General features: G+C 39.5%; 1 long non-coding RNA gene across 1 annotated transcript in view; it reads left to right on the top strand.

Moving 5' to 3' along the window:
• LOC135461444 (uncharacterized) overlaps positions 1-19,853 on the top strand; it is a 28,496-nt gene extending 8,643 nt beyond the window's left edge. The window contains exon 2 of the long non-coding RNA XR_010443358.1: positions 19,486-19,853. This is a non-coding gene — a long non-coding RNA (uncharacterized LOC135461444). The remainder of the gene's footprint in view (positions 1-19,485) is intronic.
• The last annotated feature ends 7,478 nt before the right edge of the window (positions 19,854-27,331 follow it).

The following is a 27,331-nucleotide window of genomic DNA, read 5'->3' as shown; positions in this document are numbered from 1 at the left end:
TCAATGATCTTACCCCTGATGCATGTTGTGAAATACAAGACTGCCCCGAATGGGTGATGATCAAGTTTACAAACCTCAACCGTGTAGAGACTGTTTCGGTGGCCTAACGGTTAAAGTGTCCGCCTTGACGTCGGGAGACCCAGGATCAAACCCGATTCGCGACATACCAAAGACTTTAAAAATGATACTTGTTGCTTCCTCGCTTCGTGCTCAGAACTGAGAGGTTAAAGCCAGTAAACCTGACTGGTTGGACCGACGTAAGCATAATGTGACTATAGTCTATATCTTTAAGCGAGTCGCCTGTATTCAGCTTTCTGTAAAATCGGTCATACTCCCTACCAAAATTGCGTTTAACAAGTGACATGTAACTACCCAAACTCTAATGTTGAACGTCCATATTATCACAAATAAAATGAAGTTAGAACACTTTTTCTATAAGCTCGGTTTCGACGAGAAGAACCCATTGCCTCGGGTGACGTCATAATTATTAAAAACCAGTGGCATGCCGAATATTAGGCGGAGCTCAACCTGCTTTGACGGAGGGCGAGGCCAATTACCTAAACTGCTATCGACTTAACGGTAAACCGTGTACTGACACTGCCTTTGTTTTGAAATTGTTTACACGTTTTAGTATGATACAATCTTAATAAAATAATTTTATTTTGTCTCTTGTAGTATATGATGGGTACATGATAAGGCTCACCGAGGTGTGGATTTAGAGATATATATTAAGAAATTAAAGCGATGTAGCCAATTCCCAGAGACAGAAGTGTAGGCTGGTTTGTTATAACCGGTTATTGGTACAGCCAATGTAAAAGAAACTACTCTTCATGCCCATTGTCCACCATGCATCTTGCTTTTGAATAATTCTGACGTCACTGGTGGCAATGAGTTTTAATAAAGTTTAACATTATGCATTAGAAAAAGTAGTCTAACTGCATTTTCCTTGTAGTAATATGAACGTTCAACACGTCAATGCGTAAAGCTGGTGTTGTTTCGTGTCACTGGCTAAAGTGAGTGAGTGAGTACTTGGGGTTTTACGTCGTACTTAACAATTTTTCAGCCATATGACGACCAAGGAATCCTTAGAGTGTATATAATGTGCCTCCTTGTTGCAGAACGGATTTCCACCATTCTTTTATCTAGTGCAGCTTCACTGAGACGCCTTACCATTATATTGATACGGGTCAACCAGTCGTGGCATACTGAGCGTCAGGCGAGGAAGCTACAAATTCCTCTTTTAAAGTCTAAGGTGTGACTCGACCCAGGATTGACCCTGGATCTACCGCTCCCAAAGCGGACGGGGCCGGTCGCTGGATAAATGCAATTTTTGTAGCAAACATGACTGATTTTACTGAATTTAGGTGAGTCTCCAAAAGAAATTGACTATATGTGGGCTGCCGTGTCTGGTGTATTCTGCGTGATGCTTCTGGGGCAGTAGCACTTTGGGGGCATGTACTCGCCCTGCCACACAAAGACACAGTATATGTACAGACACCTAATCACTTTTTGTCGTCAAGTGGCTGAACAATTTCTGAGAACGATCCCTAACTTTGGCGTGGCACCATGCCATACCTCCACATGAAGCTTACACTTTTCTCTACAACATATCAAAAATTAACGTAGAATGACCATCATTTCTTTGAGCTGTGGTTGGTGAAACTGAAGTCATAACATTTTGTTACCTTGGTAACTTCCAGTGGGGTGGGTAATAACACCTGGCAAAAAGTTTTCAGTTCTGTGCAAAGCAAACAATATTCTGGTATATTTTGTCTAGACACAAAATAACAGAGTAGAAATTTATAGTGTATCAACAGCCTAAATTGTCTCTGTGGCAGTATTATCCAAAAAGTGTTCCTTCACACTTCAGTTCGGAGACAAATCTTGAACCCAATTGCTCCAAAGCGGTTATATTTGTGAGTTAGCATCATCAAGTTAGAGGATTTCTGAGATTAACGATATTCACTTTTTACAGGCAAATGAAGATAATCGTATCGACAAAATGCATAGAAAATGTCTCTTCAATGACTAGGATCTTTATTATTCATAAACCACTTACAATCATTGCCAGCTAAGCTTGTGTTCAGTTTATGCAATACGCCCTCAACAAGCATATCTTGACCTCCACAAAACCCGGGGGCGAGCTAGGCAGGCTTCTCAGACCTGAAATAGAGATACATGTACATGGGTCATATACACAGCCAGTTAAAGGGACAACTGACTATTAAAGTCGATTAAGACATAGTACCAATAAATGCATCGACCATGGCAGTTTCTTGTGGGTCAAGAGGTGTATTCGGCCTATTATTTATGCATTGTCAGTCTAGCCACGTGCCTCTTCCGGGCCAGAGCTTGGATGTTGTCTTAGCAGGATGAGTATGGTATATTTATCGGGCAGTCACTCATTAGGCCGGTAATTCAAAGCCTACTTGCACCAGCAAACCGGCCGATTTAAGGAGGTATCTCTTAGTACCAAAAGCCGTTGTGTTCATCCCTGTGTACAAGTTGGAGTCGCATTTGTATCGATCGGGCGGACAAGCGAATATTGAGTCTACCCATGCTGTCAGATGAAAGGAAAATGCTGATTGACTATGAGTTGCGTAGGTGCATTCAAGATAAATCGAATGTAAGAAACTCTTTCAACAGAGAGCATTTCTAGCCCCAACTAAACTGGTCCAAGCTAGGAATCTCTTTCATTGCTTTCTTGTTTATTAAACTAAATGTGCCATATACAAATGTACACAGAAAGCGTGCGCATCAAAAAAAGTTGACCTACGTAAATGTCATCAATATTGTATTTTTATACATCTGTCTATGCATATTAAGAAAAGCTAACTTATTTAAATGTCACCAATTATCTGCATCATTATACATATTATATATCTGATTTAATTATTATCAGCTTAAAACAAGCCCCTTTCTTCAAAATGTATGCAAAATATTGGTGACATATTTTAAAATGAATGGGCTCCATATTGCTTGATGCTTTATACTGGGAAGCGTAAGTTGTCATCATAAGGGCATTACATTTTCAGTTTGTGTGAAGATTACTCTCATTCGGTGGTATAAACCGTTGACAACGTGTTCTTCCTAAAACAATTCAAGCACAGTTTTATGTTTCAGTTTAGTCAGATTTTCCGACCTCTCCCAACATTGGTTTGTCCATCCCGCCAGCAGACCGCTCCTAGATTGGAGAGCTGATCATCCTGATTTAGTACGTAAATTTCACGTTTCGACGTTACAACATGACGGTAAAGTCGATTTGTGACGTAACATTGTCATTGCACGTCACTGGAGGGCTAATCAGTGCATTTTAACATGTGCGGATATAATCAATATTGAAAAATCTTTTTATAATACTACTTAAATTTATTAAACTATTTACAAAATTTTTGAATAATATATATAAATCATAAGAAATAAAAGTCACCGAGAGTACCATTTATTGAATGTACATACGCAGGATAAATTGCACTTGTAAACCCTCTCGATTAGCCCTTCTGGGAAGGCTAATCCCAGGGTGTCACAGCGATGTAATGTGCAATCACGAAATTCCCGTGTTACAATCTGCATCTCGAAAAACAGATATGGTACACGAAGAACTGACAATGTTTTTGTTTAAAAATCAGATCTAGTTCCCAACAAAATTAGCATTAAAAGTACATACTATAAATGACTTTTTAGTACCATTGTTGGTCATACTACAACTTATACTGTGTGTATACTGTAGATATACTGGCAGGGTACAAGATCTGAATACTGATTTAACTCATTCATTTTGAACATTAATTGTGTCTTTCCATCATCATCGAAAACTGCTTCAATCTGCATGATTTCGTCCAAATTTTGCACGTTATATACTTTCTTAGTTCATTGGTGGTTGATGTTAAACGTCGTTTTGTGATTTGTTCTTGCGATTATTGTCTTGGAACATAAATGTCAGTGGACAACCCTGTTCTTTCCACGTAACTGGCATGCCAATGTGACTGACAGCATCCACTCATCGAAAGCTGCATTAAAGAACACAACATAACCCCACTCCCCCTTTTATAGACAACGGTTCGTAGCACTCGGCAGCTGAGAGTTCTAGCTTCTTGTTACAGTGTCAGATAAACTTATCGCAAGGTAAAAGAGGGCGATGTCAGTGATCAAAAGTCACACCTTTAAAATGACAGGCCGACTCAGTCATTAGTAGTTGGTCTCTGATCAGGACGTATTTCTAGGTAGGCTTGTTATCAGTCAGGCTCTTTGTGACATCCTCTTAATGAGCTATACATGATCACAAAGGTGGGCGAGGACAAACACTGCATATGACATTTGAGGACTCCTGTGCCTCAGCAATTAGTTATAGCAAGGATGCTGTGTGTGTCATGTATCCAGTAAACCTGTCAACTCTTTACCTATGTTTATCTTGTGTTTCCTTTGATTATAAGCCTGGCCCTGGAAGCTTCTTGTTGATGCTTGCATTTCACGTTACACCTTGTATCATTTGCTCGAATGATATTCAATTAACAGCAGGTCGCAGTTATAGTGCAGATACAGTTGTCGAGTAATTGTAATAGGAACTCTTTTGATTTAGATTGTGAACCTGCGGATGGTCGTAAGTTTCCCTCAGCCAAAATAAATAAAATAAATATATCACACTTATATTGTGCATTTCTGGAATGAATATTTTGCATTGAATGCGAAATAAAAAATAATCAACAATCAGCTTTCGCAACAACCGCTGAAAAGGTCACTGCTTGTTTCTTTGTCAACAAGAAACTGTTCTTCAGTATTCTGTATTTGACCTGGCAAAAGTACCTTATGCGCTTTGACTTCCAGCCCAAAAGGTGAATACTTAACAAAGAATGGACAAGTGACGTAAGGTATGATAAATTGCAGTTAACATCACTGCATTATATTACATAATTATGTAGGTTTTAAGCAAGGTGCTAGGTCACGTGTAAGTTGTTACTATTTAAGCATATACCGGAACAGATCGAATAAGACCCTAAATGAGGCACACAGACGCAGATCCCCTGTATGACCATTTGCCAACACTGTCGCCGCTACTCTGGTTTAACTCTCTCTATGCGGTAGTTTTTTTATATTGTTGCAAATAAACATATAGTTCCTCAGAATAATATTTAAGCACTATACCCAAGAAGCTGTTTGCTCTTATTTCATGCAACCCAAGGCTAATTCATTTGTCATTCACAAAAAATATTTGATAACGAATTCGTAGAAGGCATAAATTCTTCAAAACAGATTGTTCATTTAAATGGATATATTGTATTGTTGTCCATTTGGACATTTGGAATATCCAGACAATAGTTTCGAATTTGTTTGGATTGAAAACTCACATATCATGTTAAGGTTGCCTCACGCTGCTTTCCCACAATGAATTTTTACCATACTAATCAGCAGCTTTGAGGTTTGACGCTCCCAGTCTGGTTCATCCAGAGCAGGATAGTTTATGTCACAGACAAAATTATTTTTCTCTTAAACAAGTTCTGAGAGGAGCTACGGACACCTTGACACGAGCCCTTATGTGTTTTTTATAGCCTTCCTTCCTGTATTCCTTTTATACATTACCCTCTAAATCGATAAACACGTACGTCTAGCTCAATATGCTCATAAATATTACATTCACATTTACGTCCACAGTTTGTATGACACCGCAGCACTCTCTGTGGTTTCAACCACCAATCTACTGAGCCCACTTAAAAAAACTGGCCGTTACGGTCTATCTTCTCTTTGTAGAAGGTTTCCTATGAAGCACTTTGACAAACTACTTTACACCTACCATTCCAGTTCCAGTCTATCTTCTCTTTGTAGAAGGTTTCCTATGAAGCACTTTGACAAACTACTTTACACCTACCATTCCAGTTCCAGGGAATTGCATTAGGTATTCTCAGAGGAAGTAAATACACTTATCTTCATCTGATGAACTGATTGTTATCCAGGCTCATTAATATAGAAATCAATGGCTTTCGCCTCATTTTACAGTACAACTGATAAAGATGACAATGCATTAGGTGTCAAGTGCACTATGGTACTTTGTAAACTTGTTGTTTGCTTTCATTATATAAATATTTGTATGGACTCTAATCAAAATGATTAAAAACTGTTTTGCGGAAACAAGCATAGAAACAACCCGCAATTAAATTTTCCCGGTTGATGAGAAAGTGGCATTCGTATACCACTCGTAACACCCACAATGCTATTCTGAGACAACAGCAGACTTAAATTAGTGGAGAGAAGTTTTTACCGGAACACACTATATTTACAGGGGTAGAAGCGATATCCAGTGTTTTAAAGATAATAAACAATTTACCGGAAAAGCCTTTGAGAAAACCAAGCATGAGAAACATCACTAAGTGCCTCAGATTTTTATGGTCTCTCTCTTATGAGGTAAACAGCATGTTCTTATGTAGGAACAAAGGCCGATTTTGCTAAACAAATTTCAAACTTGTTAATTGGCGTATTTTTAAAGAAAATATACATCTTTTCAAATGAATAAGGTGTTTGCTGATACCCTATATCTGACTATAAACATTAACAGCAAATTAAGGTGTTAAAGGTTTTGCGAAATGATAAAATATTTAGGATATTTAACTGTTTACGTTAAAAATAATGCTAGACCACTTGGAAGAAAGCATCGATAATGTATTAAACCTTTGACTTATCGACCTGCCCATTTATTTCGGAAACTTGTGGGGTTTGTTAATATACTTATACCAAAACTTCAGAGACAAAGAAATGTTCCTGTAAGCATACGTTTGTTCAAACACCAGTACGAGGGATAGGACGTTAGATAGCTTCTTCCCGTCCTGAAAGCTCACGTAAGACACACCCCACAGACCTTTCAATATCAAACGAGAAGCCATTATCAAGACACAAGAACCGTCTGTGGTTTCACCCTGAGATTGGGAATGTTCTGTTAGTTAATTCGAACAAACTGTTTTCAGTTCGGATATTTGATGGCCTCACGTCTTTGCTTTAATCTTTACTGCGAACGTTTATAGCTGTACGGCCTTTGTTCGGACGATATATAGACGTGACTAAAACGAAGACTAAAACCTATACTTGAGCCGGGAGCGTTATTGCTGGTTTTACAAGGTGCAGTCTCGTCCTGTACCATTTCTGTTGCCTAAGGAGACACCCACGGCTTTTGTGGGCAGTTTATGAACTCCATCCGTCCACTCTTGTCCTAATGTCCACGACCTCCCACGTGCTCGTCAGTCGCCAACCCGTCATTGCATTACACGCTTGGCTGACAAAAGTTTGCTCCCAACTTCGCCTTCACCATTTATATAGATTTTAATTATGAAGTTAGGGGCAATATCTGCCGTAGCCCTAACATAAAACAGGTCGTCTGCACTTTGAGTCGACCTGTACTAGGATTCCAGCTTGACCCCACAGAACCCGATGTTGGTATTAATGGCACTATTTATGCGCCTAAACTAAGTTGACTGATGTAAGAGCCACGTTACTTTGCCGTTGAGTACACAAGAGCGTGTTTACCGACTTATAGACAGTAATTATGTAGGATGGTTGCCTTCCTATTCCACAGCGGTTGAGTTCACACCAATAGAAAAATAACGGTGCTTGTGTTTGGTTTTATGTTGCGATTTATAAGCGAGTCATGTGTTGTATTCCTTCGCTTGAAGGAACAGTAATAACATTGCTGGCGATCAGGTGAGCTAAATGACATTGTTACAAACCGTAACCTTTGCTTTCTGTTGAGAATGACCTCGGCTCTATTACTGCCATATTTGGACCAGTTAACGGTTTTAGCAGCCATCGTTGTACATTAATGATGAAGTTATCAATAGACTTCATTAGACTGTTGTCAAAACGAGTAAACAATGCATTACTGTGACGCTCTCGCTCTATGAGTGTAAGAGCATTATGAGCTCAAGGCTTCAATGGCCGTGAAAACGAATTGCTAGATACCCTTTTATGTTTTGTCCACCAGGGGGACTGATGAGAGGAAAGAACATAGCGTTTGAGAATAGTTTGTGAAAGAAGAGTACATCTTGATGCTGAATAAGTTCTTGCTCTTATATAACTGGGTGTTGTAACGACTGCTCTCTGTGGAACGAAACTCTGTAAGTGGACACGATGCTGAGGTAGTTGTTTAGAGAGCTATAGTAAAGTGCATCGGAGTTATATGTGATGCGGGCATAATACGTGAAGGTGAAGCGAAACATACTACCTCAATAAAAACTCTACATCAAGCACCATGACATAAAACACACCCTCTGGGTAGGAATGACATTTTCAATTCATCAATAGTGACACTGCATTTAACTTCCTTTTTTACGACGCCGTCAACAGAAATCTGTTTGGCAGCCACTTTTACTTCATGCTGCAAATTACATGGTCACAGTTTTTGTAATTGCATATTGCTAGATAGGCGCTATCCAATTTTGACTTCGAGAACAATATGTGTGAAATACGCCTGCTTTTTTATCACCGGCTTCACGCTGTTACATGGTGATACCAGTAGTTTGTTTTCCTAGAGAATCAATCCCAAGAAAGCTGGTAAACTCGGGGTGTTTAGCCTCTTACATCAGTTATCCCTATGAACTGATTTGGTGAAAAATCCATGCATGTAGTTGGCACTGGCTGACGACAGCATCGTAAAGGAATTCACTTTACTGACCAATTCTCGCAGTATCTTCATGCAACGAACATTTTCAAATGCAGATCAGATTCTCATTTCCGTCGGGATTGTTTTGACCCGCCAAACATGACTGGACACCGGAAGCCCAGATGACATGGCACTTAGAAAGTCAGCTAAATATGTAGTAAATCTGTATGAGTACAAAAAACACTCTTGGACATTTTAACGTAATTTGACGGTATATATTACAGGTTAAGTCTATTTTACGTAGGCATACACGTTAGCTTATGTATCATCTAAACTTTTTGTTTTTGTTTGTTTGTTTGTTTTTTGTTGTTGTTTTATTTCGAGGGAATGGTCGATGTTGTGCAGCTTAAAGCCTTTCGCACTTTGTGTATAAATATAACCGATGTCCTATGAGTAAAGCACTCTTAAGTAAGCGTCACGCACAAATCAGCGAAATAAATTAAATCAATCAGTCAATCAACCACTATCGGAGAGTCAAGATGATAAACAACTAACTTGTACAACTCTCAGATGAGCGATAGGTCTTACACAAGATCAAACAAAGAGAGATCAAACGAGTGAGTGAGAGAGTGCTTGGGGTTTAACGTCGTAGTTAGCAATTTTTCAGTCATATGGCGACGAATAAAGAAAAACGAAGACGCTTGAATAAATTCAATATATATATTTTAACGAAATAGACAAATAATACAACTGACAATAATATACAAAACAATACAAATAATTAGAAATTATTCTTCGGAAAGATACACACTTTCAGGGAAATTTGGGATGGAAAATGTACCTGATGACACAAAGAGACACTGAGCGAAACAAGCTCCAAAATAACGTCTCCAAAAAAGACAGAACACAAACACAAGCCAACCACAAGCTCACAAAGTGCTCTGTACAGAAAATGGAGAGCACTAATGTCGATTGGCGTGACAAACCCCTTCACAGTGAATGACAGTAAATGTGACTGCTCTCAAATGGACTTGAGAAAATAACTACTCACAAGTGGACTTGAGTGAATGACTGCCCTTAAATGACTGCGAGCTTCACAAATACGTCGCTCATATTTATAGACTAACGTAAAAGAAATTTCTGGATGGTTTGAGTGTGAACATGTTTACAAGACCGATACATATTTCCAGAATGTAAATCCTATGTACAAGGACACTAAAGTCATAAACACCGAAATCTCGAGGACGTTGGACTGAATTACAGTGCTTACTATGAGGTAAACAAATCGGAAAATCTAGGCCAGACAATGACCCAGGAAGAAATAAAAAAGTATAATACAATGTTTAAAGACGGTATTCGTAATACAGTCTCTTCCATGTCACACCACTTAAGTGAATATGGTATACATGTGTCTAGGGAAGGATTCGTCTCGTAACACAAATAAACAATTTATGGCGACTTGGATGCAAGGGGTGTTTCCCTCTTTGTCGTAATGAGTCTCTTTCATTGCACGATTGCACCGTGAATCATCTAGCCTAGGTGAACAAAGGACACTAAAATGCATTAAACATCAGGTTGATCTGGGATACCATGATACTAGGTGTTGTGTATAATACATAAAGCTTTAAACCTTTTCTCTCTTTATAGCAGGATATTGTATGTAATAGGTACGTCTGCCGGTTGACGGCCCGAATCGTGATTTGGACAATCTTCTGTCGTGGGTAAAGTGCGCAATTTGTTACTAAGCATTTACATGAACAGTTAGGATAAAACCCTAACTTTAAATTGAGCTCGTATTCCACTGATCAATGGTGACCATTTGTCAATTATCACACTGTCGTCGCTGCTCTAGTTTTACTCTATATGCCCTTAGTCATTTATACAAGATTCAGTTGAGTATGGTGTGCCTAGAGTTGCACTCTGGCACCGTGATACCCGGTGTCGCTTATATCAGTTGAGATCCCCTGACAGAGTTCACGGTGCATCTAACTTCTTGTCAAGAGCTGCCTGTAATTACACGGGCTGACCTGCGCGGTTTGTGCATCAAATGTCAGTCAGAATTACCCGTATCTGGCTGCATACCGGATCACGGCGCATGTATAACAATGGATGCCGTTTCGTTACATGTGGACAACAGGATTTGCCCGATAAAGTACACAAAAGCTTTTCTTAAAGTGCTATTCTTAAAATTCCTGTATCTGTGGTAATTCATCACCCAAACTGCAACAGAAAAAAGACAAGACAACGTCTGTTTCAAATGATTTCCGATGACAATAAATACCTGTTTTCAATAAATACTGTTTCGAATTTCATTAAATGTAGGGTTTAGCAAAATGTTTGCCTTAAGTGTGAGCTTAATTCGAGCTAAAGCGATGGAACTGGTCTTGCAGCGAACACTGAAATCAAGCATCTAAGTATGTAGCTTCTTGGGTTTCAATTTTATTTTGATGCATTGTGGAGTAGGATATGAATGATAAGGCTATTTGAATTCAACATTCCTTAGGAATAGCACACAGGACGAAAACAATATCGATAAAATTCCTAACATGTTTCCAATTATTTGCTACATTTTGACAAAAGTGTTGTAGAAATAAAGGCCATTCATTAGCATCTGAAGAGCATTGCTCACTAACCATTACTGGTTGGCGTACATGATTCCATGATTAAATATCTGTCTTGGGAAAGTCTTGCTGGGTGGCCAACTCTCCTGTTGGAATTCCGTGGACGCAGATTAACATTAACGGCTACAGAATTAATAAGATTCACACTTCCAGTATTCCAATACTGGTTGCTATATAGTGTGTAGTGTGGACCGCTTGCCAAATCACCTTGGTGTAAAAACTTCCTGTTGGCGTCTATATCCATTTTGTAAAAAGGCCACTTCCACGTTACAAGACCATTCCATAGAGCAAAAGGACTGTAAGATAAGGTGAATTGCTCTGAATTCAGGCTAGTCCATGTTTCGTAACCTAACCGTCATTACGGCATTGCCAGAGAAGTTGGAGTGTGTGGTTTTGTGACAGCCTGAGACACCTTCATGATCTTCAGCCATGTGTTCGCCGCACTGTAAATAAGCCTAATTTCCCTTTGGCCAAACAGCGTTATGTACCAGCTGTATAAGTAAACGTCTTCGTGGGCACCAATTTCCTTCCACAATTCAATTTCAACTACTCTTATGGGAGACATTGTGAGGGTAATTAACCCGGAGAAACTGTGGCATGTGAGACACACTGATCATTCAGATGTCACTCGCGGTTCAATAAGACATGGTATCTCGATCAAAGTTTAGATGCTGTCCGATTCGATTCTGTCAAATAGTGGGGACAATAGCATGTGAAGGATTGTCTAACCCCTAAAGCGGGTTCCCACTTATGTCGTGTTTGTTTTCCATTCTGTCTGAAAAGACACGGCTATTGCAATTGCCTGACAGGCGGTAGTTACTTTCTAAAGCAATCCAAGCATTTGCTTTCCACTGGTCCTAGTAGTTTTTGTATAACATGTGTTTAAGGACAGTCCTGTTACAGCGTGGATTATGCGGAAAGTGGAGGTGGGTGTGGTATTCCGCATCTGTTTTGACTCATTTGCACGGCCGTCAGTGCGCTGGTCTTTCATATTATATATTGTAATAATACAAATGTCCTGTCACTGTACAATTATCTTTTGGGGACCTGTTTTGTTTCTCGGGAAAACCTTCCCTAATCATTAAAGTAATGTGTCAGTTACTTCAATTTCTTAAACAATGTATGTTTATGTTGTCTATCGGTGGTTTCTGTTGGTCATCAGTGCAACACTTTGATTATCCTCAAGAACAGTAACAACTTCACACATTTCGATTTCATGCTAATTTCTTACGTGGACCTTCGTGGCCAAGTGATAAAAGTGCTAGCGCAGCACACTGTGTCAGTGGGCTTTCACCGTTGAGAGTAGCTCTGAGTTCATTCCAGCTCAGGCTGGGTCCGTCTTCGGTCGAGCATGGAAAAGTCTGTCTGCCACTTGCTGATGGTCTTTTGTCTCCTTCCACTATAGTTCGTATGTTCTTGGGTTTCCCTGGGCTGGGCCCGGTTTCCTCCAACCATCATATAAGAGTAATAATCTTGCGTAAGGCGTAAATAACCAATCAAGTAAATAAATAAATAATTTCTCCTAGCCATTTGTACGACGTTTTGGCTTAGCTAACGTGTTGTGATGACAACACATCATTTGCATTCATGCGAGAATAGTATGCACTATTCATGTCAATAATGCAGGTACTAAGGTGTAAATTGCTCTTCACTTCCAATACTTAATTATGTACTCAATCAGTTATGACATCAATTGAACAAAGTATGCCTTCTGTGACTGTGTAATTAACGTTTGCGTATTCACTGCGTTTGCTCATTATCTATAAAACATAACGATAGCTTAGTCAGGCATGGCGTAAACACTGGCGTTCCACGTACTCTGGGTTTTATGAACATAAGCCACAACTAGATGGCTTTGGGCGTCAATTAGCCATGATCATTTCGTTTTTATTACTGGGTTATGATCCTAACGTTAAGTTAATAGAGCACCTATAAAATGTTCAGATCTCATATTTGGACCGAGTTATGATCGTGAGCGCTTAGGTCCCGTCGTAAAAGTTGACGTCTATATTTCTTAGAGTTCGACAGATGACATTTTTAAAGATGTCTGCCAATACTGCCTTCCACGATCTAGCTAACTGGGTTTATGTGAAATCGATAGTATCTTGCGTGTCCGTGCATATATATGTATAATCTGTGCGTGGAATATTTATTATTCCAAACATGTATTTAAAATTTAGGAAGAAAATGTGTGACAATTCATCAGGTATTTATAGATGACACTGTCTGTAGTTCACGGGTTTATTCCCACAATATCTTAAACCTCTATGATTTACAGGCCTATCATTCTAAGTCGTGTTAACACGCATATGTGCAATATGTTACGTTTTCCTATGATTTCCACATACATCAGCACAACAGAACATGAATATATCGTAAACCTGTTTCCTGTTGAACACTCCCTGGCATTGATGAATAATTGTTTGCATCTCTGTAATGGCGATGATCATTCTGCGTAAGGGAGGGAACGATCGCTGCGACGAGGGCAGCGGTTAAAAGAAATGAATACGGTACTCTCAAATCAATTATTTTGAAAATCCATAGCCTATAGTCCCTATTATAGGTGTTGATTGTTTGTGATCTTCTGTCAATACACTTCGAGGCTCGAAAGATCCACTATGCGACTGCAATGGTTGTGCACACTGTTACTCTGTGCATTCTTACAGCTGGAATGTGGCAGTTGAAACAAAGACCGGGGTAAATTCGGTGATGTTTGGAAGACTGTGCAATGTTACCTCCATGGACTGAAGAGTTCAGCATACAACCACATGTGTCATATGTTCTTACTAGGCTTTAAATTATTGACTTAATGTGGGCTAATATACTTTGGGTGGAGGATGACGTTCTAAGCCGCGGTGAAATAACTATATTCGAAAATGATGTTGTCTGGGTTAAAGTGACATAAGATGTCGTCAATTTTTTGTATCAGCTATGACCAATGGTGTGGTTTACCAAGTTTTGGGAAAGTGGCTCTATGGGCCTTTGCCTTTCGCTAGGTGCCTACTAACCCGTCCATTATAGAACCGGAAGCAAAAAAAGAAACGATGTTATAATTAGATTCCCTTGTGGATATTTTTATGGTTTGTTGCCAAAAATCTTAATGTCCAGACAATTCAAAAAGCACTGGATACAGAATGCATTTTGTTCAGCTTGCTTAACTGAATAGAAGTCTGACATAAGAGATACACTGTTATTATTCAACGATGCCAAACATTGGATTAATCATTTTACAGTTCTATGTGTTATTTCTGTTAGTTTGGAATCAGTCTTACAGAAAAGCGACAAAAGTTGATTTTGCCATGAACGTTTTGTCCGTTTTATTTTTTTTTTCTTAAATCGAAGTTGATGAAACATGGCTCTTTGTTGTATAAAATATTATAAGAGCAGCCTACTTTCATTGGAATGATAAGAATGTTGAATTTTCCTATTTTTATTTATTTTTAAGAAAAAAATCCTTTCCTGCACTTAACAAAAAAACTAAATCCATTGAATAACTAATGGTCAATCGCCATTCATCATTTGACTTCAAAACTATAATGCTGTCTAACTGATATTTGATTATCTGCGAAATGTCTCATCATTTATGAATAGTGCCCAAACAGCGCACTAAAATTATACATTGCATTCCGCTATCTGTATTTTTTGTAAATTTGCTCTTTGATCAAGTCCATCAGGTATCCAGAAAAAAAAGACAAAGCTGGTGAATGAAAACAATCAAAAGTGATAAAAAAAGACAAATATCGAAATAATATCCAGCATCCAGACGTTTTAAATTGTCTCTTGTAACACACGGAAAGCTGTTATTCATGTTTTGCATGACACTAGATGATAAAGTTAGGCCGTCAGTCAGTCACAAAGCTGATCTGTGCTTTGAGGGCGAGAAATATGGATTTAGCCTCACCAAAGCCAAGTAACCTACATCAAACACTAGATTCAAACCATCAATCCGACTAAAAGTTGATTTTATTTTGGTCCATTTTACGCTGATAAATATGTGGAGGCCATAATGTTTTGTGAAAGAGTTAAACACGTCGGGGTGTTTATTAAGCCTCTAAATATGTATATGTCTAGTGTCTAGTATATGGTTGAAATGTACCCAATTTTTTCATAAGCCATTATGTTTTGTCCTGTATTAAGTTGTGGGGTAGAATGCCAAGTTTTGCTATCTGGTACGGAAAACGATCATATACGCAGTCCTTCATAAACCTTTCAAGATAATGTTTATATCTGTAAAAAACGTTACGATTAGGTGCATGCCCGACTGACAGCGTGTCGAAAACGAGAAAAGATATTTAGACGGGCATGACATTTATCTGTTGCAGGATGATGGACCACATAGCATTTGGTCAACCCCAATATGGTTATCACCAAGGTCACAACCTGTCTGTCTAGATCTATAATCTACTATGCGTCTGTGTTATAAAGCTAGGCATGGCATGCCGCGAGCGGAGTTTTTAGTGTGTACGTTTATATATTGTGGTACAAGTTTTTGGATTTCGTTGGACGACATTTTTAAACACCTTGCAATAGAACCTTTCAAAATTTATTCAGATTATGCTTACAGCTGCTGATGGCTTTTCTCTTTGAACTGAAAGTTTTGTAGGTTTGAGCTCATTATAAAGTATTATTCTAGATAATTGGTTCTGTGTTTTGCTGTCTGTCTCCTATCGTATTAGTTGCACCCCATTATGCATAGCGAGGGTAGTATATGCTCATTTGTAAATTACATAGCCATATTAAGTTACGACTGTTTTATTTATTTGGCGGCCTCTTTGGTTAGCCAAGTAGTGCAGCGCACTCACCCAGTAACCTTTCACCACTTCCATCACTGTGAGTTTGAAGTCCAGTCCACGCTGGCTTCCTCTCTGGCCATACACGGGAAGGTCTGGCGGAAACCTGCAGGTGCTCGTGGTTTTCCCACCATTTAATGGTGTCCACCATGTGTAAGTGAAATATTCTTGAGTATTCCGTCAAACGCCATTAAAATAAATATATAAATTTTATGTAGTTCTTGATTTGATTTCTGTTTAACGCCATACTCACGAATTTCTCACCCATGGTGATAAGTTTTTGCGTTTAGGAATACGAACCATGCGCTTAGAAGATGAGCCAAATGCTTCCAGTATGCGTAATAGAAGCCAGTTTTCTTAATATGTTCATTTTCTCTGTTTATGAGTAACTGTTACTAACGTTTTACACAATATAATTTAAGACGTACAGCACAGAGAAGGGGTCTCCGTGGCTCAGTCGGTTAGCGCGCTAGCGCAGCGTAAGGACCCAGGAGTCCAGCTCATGCTGGATGGTGGTGGGTGTCCCCCGGCCCTGCCTGGTTTCCTCCCACCATAATGCTGGCGGCCGTCGTATAAGTGAAGCATTCTTGAGTACAGCGTAAAACACCATTCAAATAAATAAAGAAATAAATAAATACAGCTCAGAGACTAAAATCAGAGTAGCAGCGGTAGTGTGATATCTGGCAAATGGTCTCACGTATTTGATGAAATACGACCTTTTGTCAATTTACCTCAGTTAGGGTTTTATTCTAGCTGTTTATGTAACTGCTTAAATAGTAGCAAAGTACACGCCCCCTAATTCACATGATCAGTTTTATGAGTAGTTGCTGTCAACGTTTTATTGATAGGATGGAAGTGACGTCTAAATTGCACATGTCTTTTTGATGGTCTCCAATCTTCAATTTCTCGCATTCAGTTCCAAATCACAATATGCGTGAGTCGTTTTATCGATCTAGCCGTCATAGCAGACATTCGTTTACCAAACGTCCGCTATAATGGATGCTCCAGGTCAGAAACCGCAAGACCAATCCTAAAGCTATGTTCCAACAAAGAACAAGAAAAGAAACCATCAAAAACTTCGAAAGATATGTAAAGGAATTGAGACGGAACTATGTAGACAGAAAAGTAGCTGACAGTAACTGTTTTCAATAATGCAATAATGAGGCATGCAAGGTTCTAGGCAAGGAATATTTAATGTTACGTGGTTTTGGCCGGGGTAAATACGTACATGCTTGATCTGTCACTCAAATAGGTATATACGTATTTAATCAGAATCCGAATCTGTGGCGCTCTGCTTCATGAATGTGTTTAACTCCGCTTAAGCACGGGTGTAGTGGGGGTCTTCATCGATTTGAATTAGATGAATTAGATGAACAATTGCAATCACAGAGCAACTAACATCGCCAGCTTATATACTAGCACCGTACACAATTTGAATGCTGATATCGCTCATTCGCCTACAACATTTACTTGTGCTTTTCCTCATTCGCCTACAACATAACCTGTGCCTTTCCAACAACATTGAAAACTGTTGACTGCTTGCATGATCCTGTCCTAACTTCGTATACTTTCTTCCGTCGGCTCGCGCGCAAGCGCAGCGTGATGACCCAGAAGCTTCTCACCAATGCGATTGCTGTGATTTCAAGTCCAGCTCATGCTGTCTTCCTCTCTGGCCGTACGTGGGAAAGTCCGTCAGCAGCCTGCGGATGGACGTGGGGTTTCTCCCGAGCTCCACCCGGTTTCCTCCCATCCCACTGATGGCCGCCGCCATATAAGTGAAATGTTCTTGAGTACGACCAAAAACACCAACCAAATAAATAAATCAAATATACTTTCTTAGTTCTTTGGTGGTTTGTGTTATACGTCGTTTGGAAAAATAGTCCATTTGGGTTGACCGCTAGACACATGGATTAGTAAACTTTCTTAGTTCTCTAGTTTGTGATAAACGTCGTTGGGGAATTGGTCGTGGGATTATTGACCTCGAACGTCTATTTTGGTTAACGGCTGCTATACGAATGTCTGTTTCAACGCATAGATGGGAGTTATGATATGTTATGTTATAATATGTTATGGCATACCGTAATACCAGAATAAAGGGTACGCCTGACTCCCGCCTGTCTTAATGGCATTTCTATTTGAGCGGTAACTTTGTGGTCTATTTGAGTTGTGACTTTGCCACGCTTGGTGTGATCTTACTAAATACTAAATGAATTTCATAAAATGGTATATGGTACTTTCATGACCGAAGAAGTGAAACTCGCAACCGCGGAACAGTTCGACGTATACTGGTTTGTACTCCCGTGTTGAAATTCATGTACATGACGACGAGGAATCATTAAACGTGTGTAAATACCTGTATAGTGTGTCTTTACACACACGCCAAGCGAGGCAGCAACAAGGACCATCTTTAAAGTCTATGGTATATGAGCAGACACAGGTTTATTGAATAAATGAAACCTCACTCTACTTCCCAACATTCTGTGATTCTAACATATTACCGTAGAATCAAAAATGATGTCAATATCACAAGGAAAAAGTTTTTATTATTTATTACTATATTAGTTGAGTACATACCAATGATATTTTATCATTGTTCATAGGTGTTGTTGGTGCAGGCTATTGACTAGTATCTCTCTGCGTGGACGAGGCCTGGGACCAATTACACAAAGCCATTTTTTTCTTTAGTCAAAATTTAAAATAGAACATATTTTTGAGCCCTGTAAAGTCAATTTTTACCACTTCCTCAGTCTTCCAGGCAAATGTGTCTAAAATTCAACTTCCATAACCAATAACCCAAGAATTCTGAGAAAGTTTTCAGTTTTGACTTAAGTCAGAAATGTCTTTGTGGAGTTGGTCACTGGCGCCTGTAGTCCGAGCGGCAGGACGATGCCATTCAAGCCAATAAGCTATTCATTATACACCCGCTCAAAACTTGGAATTGCAAATAAATTTAAAACGGTCAGCTCTCGAGCAAAGGTTGTAAATTCTTTATTTTTGATGCCCGAAGTCAGGCAGCGTTACTTTTTATTCATTTCTCGTTGAAAGCAATTGTAACGTCATAACGTCACAGAGAGTAAGCCGTTCGGTGGGTGAGGTCACTTCATGACGTTGCAAGTGTCCAGTATGATCTCATATTGAACAGTTATCATTTACTAGATAATATTGGCGATGGACAGTTAGGTGTGTAATAAAAATATTTATGATACATGTAAGTTACCATTTCTTAGTTCCCCTCACAAGAAGGGATTTAGATTGTAATTGCTATATCGATCAGTAAAAACGGCTTCAGCATGAAGTGTAAAACAAGAACAGCAAAAATGGCACATGCAGTTTCCAAATAATCACCTATAGCTCCTGAAATTAAGCCCCTTGTAAATTTACCTAATTGCGAGTTTTTTTCTAGTGAATGCTTAAAAGTAGTGACTTACACATACCTCCGAGCACCATGATTTACACAGAAAAGCTGATGTCTGTGTTGTTTGTGTATTTCCAGGTATCCTCCTGTTTCTTACCATTGCTACTCGGGAAGCGGACGGGCATCGCTGTGATTGCTTTATCAAAGATTGCATGAAGTATCAAGCCGGAAGCCATCCAAGATGCGCATGTTGTGTGTACTACACGCTGGGGAAGAGATCCGGTGGCATGCCGAACAAACAAGACTCTGGTAAAAATCAAAGTCTCAGACGAGATATATTACACTTGCTGGAAATATTAAAGAGTCATTCGGAGTTACGAAAAGCGGGCGGGTCGGAGGCCAGACCTTCTCGGTGAGACTGTGGCCCATGCCACAGCTAGACTTTAACACAGTCTCTGTAACACTTGTGTTGCTCTTTACGCCAGTAAAGATGTAGATTTATTTTATGCATATTTTGGCGTGTTATTTGTTTATCATAAAGGATCGTGGTTACCATATCGCAATAACTACGTCCAGCGACGACATTTTGGATTTCTCGCTTCATGAACGAAACGTTGACATCCTTGGACAATGAAAAAACAAACTGTGATTTGCAGGTATGATGATGTTTTGGGCAAATAATCTAACAGTGCAGTCTTGGTCCATAATAGGTGAAATATGAGATATCCCAAGCGTTATCTCACAGGCCCGATTCCATCAAAGTTATTAAAAGTCAAAGTGACGTTCCAGCATAATTTACTAATTCATGTACCTCTTTTCTTTGGCTAAATCAACTTTTCAGAGTACACAGGGCGATTTCGACGACACCAAAAATCCTCATCATTGAAATGAGTTGAGATCCAAATTCAAACACTTTCAAATAAATTGAACACCATGCAAATCGTCTGATGTATTTCTATATATGTGTTTGTGTATTCGATTTCTGGGTTCAAAGTGATGTAATACCAATGTTTTTCGTACATATTTGGAGACAAAATAACAGGAACCATTGTTTGACACAATAAACATATCGCCACAATATGCAGGTTGTAATCAATTCATCTCAACTCGGATATGTGAATATGTGGAGAAGAAGGGACTTTCTGATAATAGCGAATCTCCTTCGACACCATTAGACAGAAATGATAAAACTATGCCTACTGGGTGATTTTCTGAATCTGGTGTATTCTCTTGAATATACCTTACGAATGCGTACAGATCTATTTATGATTGCACCTCACCACCACAACTACATGTCGCATCCACAATCGCGCATAACCACCATAACTGAACTTCACCATAACACAAACAAAATGTCACAACCACGATCGCACCTCACTGTCATAACTGAACCTCACCACCGCAACTACATATCGCTAACACAATCGTGTCTCACCATCATAACTGAACCTCACCAACACAACTACATGTCGCTAACACAATCGCGCCTCACCATCATAACCACATTATTGAACATCACCACCATTAAGTTACGCCTAACCACCGTGCGACAGCATCTAATGACTGTACCACTGCATCTGACCACCACATAACTGCACTATCACATGCCGACAAGTGACCATCATATACAAATCACATCACTACATCATAACTGAAGGTGTCACCACACGATTGCACCTCACAGTAAGTGTATGTAAAGATCTAATCATTGGTCATCTCATACGTAGTGAATGTTTGTTTCCTATCTAGATCTACTTTTCATCGCTTGGAAATGAATTTCTATAGCGGAGTAATCCTCGGTGTGTTCACGCTTACACTCGTGCAGGAGTGGAGCTACTATTGCTTGCGTCGCATCTGTGGAAAGTGTATGTTTGGGTTTTACGGTCACTAGATTACGAGGAGTCACTGAAGAGCCATGCCAAAGACGCCTCACACAGTTACTTTATAATGACTTTGGTTAACCCAACCTGGATTTGACTCCACTCTCGTAGCCTCGAGTCGGACGTTTTAACCACTAGGCCATCGGAGCGGTTACTAGCATTGTTGGGTGAAATTTACGCATGGATTTATTTGACCCGCATTCTGCAGTCGAGTTCATGACTTTATTTATTTATTCCAGGCTTACTGCGTACTTGCGAATGTTCTTAATAGGGTTGTGAGTAACGATAAGCAGTGAATACGACTACAGGTTACAGATTCTCCTCTCTATTTATGAAGTAAATTTGTACCTGAAACTTCAACCTGAAACATATACCCCCTTACTTTCGGGTGGTACCATGTTATTCCACTACTTTCAGTTTGCACTTTTAACTAGGTACAAAGTAACTGTGCACAAATTTATAGTGTATCAACAACCTTAAATGTCTGTGTGGCAGTATTACCCAATCCATGCTCCTTCACTCTTCAGCTGGGAGACAAATCTTGCACCCAACTGCACGAATTGCGCATGTATAGACCTCTCTACTAGATGAGTGACCTGACTACCAGACGACTCCACCTCACTACCTTACGAGTACACATCACCCCCGCACTATTTTACCTTACCATCATGCAACTATACCGACCATGATATTCGACAGCACCTCACCACCGTACGACTGCACATCACTACCGCACGACAAACACACGACTGCACCTAACCACCACACGACCACCATACTAATGCACCTCACCATTATACGACTGCAACTTATCTCCACATAAGGTTTAGCTACATCCGAAACATATTCGAACAAGCCTTGTCAAAGATGACCAGAACCAGCCATGATAGTTTTTTTTTCTTGCGAGATGGACCATTGGAGTACAATGCAAATCTGAATAAAAGGACACACATAGTTGGCACAACATCTAAACAAACGCCATATTTTATTGAATGATTAATGCAATCTTTAAAATCACGTGAGACCTATTAAAACAAACAATTTTAATTGTTATCTGAATTAGTTTAATACTAGAATTACTTTAAAAGTTATCCATAATGAATTAGGTCAGCAGTAAAATGTGGTTTGGAATAACCTGCAAAATATTCAGATTATAGGGTTTGGCGCAACCGGAAATGCACATACACAAATTGTTGCTTTCGTCGATATCATGTGATCCTAACAAACTAATCGTTACTTGGTGTAATGTAAACCTCTACGTCAATGGCTACGAATGTTAATGTTTTTTAGTCAGTCAAACGTTTAAGTATTGAAAGTTGTTGCCGCATGTACGTATATCTTCACATAAACAGAAAGGAACGCTAGTTTACAGCATAATGAGAACGGTTTAATCTGGCACACTAGTGTGGAAATTTAAGAAACGATATTTTAAGGCCTGTCAATTATTTATTTGTTCCTTACATAATGTAAAATCCAAAGTTTGATATTTAAATACCAGTTCGCATTGTGATCGTCACAGAACAGCTGTGCATTACCAACATATGTAACAGGTTCGTATGTACATGTATTGTCAATGTAAGACCATACAGTCACCTAAGGTCATTTTATATTTATAGAGCAGCAGTGTCTCTGTCTCCTATTTCTCAGAGGAATGGTACTTCAGTGGAATAAATCAGGCTCTTAGAAATTCAGCGTTCCGGCTTCTATGTTGGAAGCTTCGTGATAATACGGGGTTATGCAGTTGAGTTCAACTTGCTTTATTCTCAGGACCTAATATCGTCAATAGCTAAAGATATTATTATCTTTTGATTTCGATAGTTCTCCGCCAAAAGATAATATTCGTCTTAATGGCAGTGCATTGATTTTAGCCGCAAAGTATTTCAATGGTGATTCTTACAATGACGTCCAAACGACAAACCCTCCCAAATCGACAACTCCGCATGCTGGGTTAAACAAAACGATGCACAGACGATTCGTGTTAACAGTTAGCTGCCATTCAGGTCTTTGCTTGCAGGGAAAAAAAACTCTGGCGCATAAAGACATCGGGAGTTTCCGCTTTTGCTCGGCTGCGTTGTATGACAAAGACTAGGCACGACTCAGAGTATTGACAGGCTGTACTAAAGCCTGTTACCCGTAGTGATAGGCTGTAGGAATACACACGAAACCGTCAACACTATGACAATGCCTGCCATAGATCATCTCTTCCCCAGGGAGTTTCTGCCCCAACTGACTTCTGAAATAGGCATTCTACGTCGCTAGCGGTTTTAAGTACAGTTCCTCTACACTTCGTGTGTAGCGAGGAGGCAAGTCATTATAAATCCATTATCGTACAGCCACGTGTACGGAGTCGGCAGTCTCTTAATTTCACCCGACACTTGGTCTCTGAGTGAGACGTCTTCCTCATGTAGCCATGCGCTGGAACTAATTGAATCGTTCTAGACGTTGTCGATTTGAAAAATAGCCTATCGCTTGTGATTTAATTGCCTAGTCCACATCTTCGAATATCACAACGTTCAATATACTAGATATACTTATCTTCTTCAGTGGACCGAAACGGAGGTTCCATATCCTCAACTTTCCTATTGGTTAACAACTACATTTGCCGGTCCGTTACGTTTGATTGAAATGGTGAGGGTATGAGATATGTTACTTGTTACATCCACCCATGCATCACTTTGAATATTGTAACGCGCCCTGTACGCCTACTGGATTTTAATAGAGCTGAAACGTGGATCTTAGTGACACAGGTTTTCTAGAAGTCAGGCACAGCAGTATTTATATATAGCTTCTTCACGCTTTGACAATGGAGAACGCGTAAAACTCATTGCGCCTGTATCAAGACAGTCCAAAGCTGCCAACTCATCTGTTCTTTCCTTTATTACGTCCAAGGTATCGGTGTATATGTGCTCATAAACATATATGAAATACACATGCACGCATTGCAACGTTACAGAAGACGATGCGTGTTACGGACATTTGGAACTTCTGTGTTTGCTCGTCCTCGAGTCTCCCATTGACGACTGATTCGGGATACATTCAAGGGGTATTCTGTAAAATGAAGACTGCAACATGGTAAAATGCATAATATATTACTCAAATGGTTATTAACTGATTGAAGTAAGGTAAGCAGTGTGTATATGTGCCATCATCTTAAAACTAACGGCGGTCACTGTGAGTTCAATTCCAGCTCATGCTGGCTTCCTCTCCGGCCGTAAGTGGGAAGGTCTGTCAGAAAGCTGCGGATGATGGTGGGTTTCCTCTCACCATAATGCTGGCCGCCGTCGTATAAGTGAAATATTCTTGAGTACGGCGTAAAACACCAATCAAATGAATAAATAAATAAAACTAACGGTATACATTATCAAAGGGAGTGTGTTATGAAGTCAAGATTCGGGTAATATGATCAGTCAATGCGAATGTGGAATGGCCTTGATTGGTATACCAATAGTCAAGCACAATTGCAGGGCCGATTTCCAAAAAAATATTCAACAAAACACCACCAAAGAACAAAGAATTTAAAGAAAAGGTTGTCAGCAGTTTTCTGTTAGTTTATAAACTGTTGGTAATCAAAAATATAGTGAGCAACTATTCAAACAGTGTGTAACGATGGTCTTGTCGACTACAGAACTTAATTGACACAGGGGGGGGCCTCCGTGGCTCAGTCGGTTAGCGCGCTAGCGCAGCGTAATGACCCAGGAGTCTCTCACCAATGCGGTCGCTGTGAGTTCAAGTCCTGCTCATGCTAGCTTCCTCTCCGGCCGTAAGTGGGAAGGTCTGCCAGCAACCTGTGGATGGTCGTGGGTTTCCCCCGGGCTCTGCCCGGTTTCTTCCCACCATAATGCTGGCCGCCGTCGTATAAGTGAAATATTCTTGAGTACGGCGAAAAACACCAATCAAATAAATAAATAAATTAATTGACACAGGCACTATATATCAGGGCATATGAATGATTATATTCCAGATGTCGCTGCAAACGGTGTATGCAATAATATCACCCTACGTTACGACCACGTGAAGGCGTGAATCATTAAATTAGTGAGAGAAACTACTCAGTCAACGCCATATATCATGCCAGGTATCACTTCTGCTTATTCAAAGTTTCTACAACTGTTCCAAAATGTATACCATCAAGTGCTTATTTGCAATCCCAACTATATGGAGTCCATAACGGTGAAAAACTATCTGTTTTTTACTTAAAGAGGCCCTATACTGCATAGTTTTGACAAAGCATCCAGCTGCGCAAATAATTACATTTCACAAAGCATTGATAATTTTTTTAAAACTTTAAAATCACTTTAAAACTGGAAATAGTACAGGTCTGAGTCTGATATTTCCCAGAAGGCAATAATTTTGGCAATTCTTGGTAAATACATGGTATTTGATAAGCGAATGTGAATTTTTGTGGATGGCCTCGTTGATGAAAAAGACGGTCCAAATAGGGAAGGGGCGTTTTTCTAGTGGTAGTAGGACCTGCTTTCTAATCGCTGTAACACAGAGGTGTGAGTTCAACTATTCACTATGCGGTCAACTGGCAGCTTTCCTCGCTCTCACTGTTTGTGGGCTCGACGCTCTTGCGACCGTTTATGCAGCCTCTATAACGTTCGTTGAAAACCACTTGTCTCCCAACAATGTGCATATCTGTGCTGTTGGGCAAAAGTGTGAAAATTCTTCTCTAACTTGTCAAAGGTCGATGGCTCAAACCCGCACTCCGCTTTCCGTCGGCCATAAAACTAGGCACCATGTTATAAGTGAACAATTCTTGAATATGACATTAATCTTATATTTCATTTATTTATTTGACTGATCGATTAACGCGGCACTCATGAACATTTCACTTATGTGACAGCGGCCAGCCTTGACACCGAAAATTAACCAATCAAACTAAAATAATAAATCACACCTATAAACAGGTCCATTGCCAGTATACTGTGAATTGGTCGGGTTTCTGGTCTGAAGTTTTCAGCATGGCGTTACACTGAGGCAGCACGACATAAATACTTCATTTATGTTTAGTTTTTTAGTCAACTTTACTTTCACTGACATCAGAAAGGTCACGGTTTAACGTTGGATGAATGTGGACACTGTATTTTCACTACCAATTTCACAAAGCCGATTCTGACGAATGTCAAATTACAAAATATGATTTTAAAAATTAAGAGCACTCGAGTTTCCTTATGTTACGGTAAGTCAAACATCGTTTTGCGGAATCGGCCTCTGGTAAATGGAAAAAAATTTTGAAGAAAAGCGGCATATCCGAATGAGCGGAAGGTATTTCACAACAGGAGAGGCCATTCGAGGGTGGGATGGCTGTCCGCATATGGACTGCTCTTCTACGAGAAGCCGCTACCTAAATCAGGATGTTTGTCATGTACCTTTGGTAGGCTAAGTGGTGCGATAGGCGCAAGTTCCATCAGGCACCCAACATTCCTAGCACTATTACATTAGTGACAATTAATTCATTGTATAATTTTGTTTTGCGGTATTATTAAGCTGTAAGCAGCTAATTTCAGTTGAATCTCCTTTAAATTGTATATTTGTATTGCGAGACTGATTAGATTATTATATTCATTTGATGATTGCTTTGTCTTAAGAAATCTTTATAATCTTTTAATTAACGCAATGGACCGGAAATTTAAGACTTCCTCTTGGGTTGGTCATGAATTCAGCTACATAAAAATAAAACACAGTATAACAAAGTTGAAAGATCTGGGCAACAGGGTTGTTTTCACATCTGAACGCCCACCTGCTGAGAACATACCATTAATGCGCTTAATCGATGTGCCCTTTGTCCTTCACTTCTGTTGTGTTTCCGAGGACATTGAATTGCAGCACATTCAAGAAAACAATTTCAGTGGGCTATATATATACACTGTCCCTGCCTATTTTGGGTCTTCATATTGATGAATGCATCAATGAAGGTAAAATAAGCGGAGGTTAAATACGTCCTTCTCGCAATATGCAATGCGTTAGAAAACTTACTAGCCTGATTTGTTCCCTGTGTTCGCTTCAGTACTACCGTTACAGGTATCCGTGTTCTATTGAACAAACCCTAGAAGCGACTGTTATTACATACTCGTCTTTACAAGAACTTTTGTTGTTGTACG

This window comes from Liolophura sinensis, chromosome 1, assembly GCF_032854445.1.
Source record: "Liolophura sinensis isolate JHLJ2023 chromosome 1, CUHK_Ljap_v2, whole genome shotgun sequence".
Lineage (NCBI taxonomy): Eukaryota > Metazoa > Mollusca > Polyplacophora > Chitonida > Chitonidae > Liolophura > Liolophura sinensis.
The sequence above is the reverse complement of the archived record's forward strand: the minus strand, read 5'-3'. Positions and strand labels throughout refer to the sequence as shown.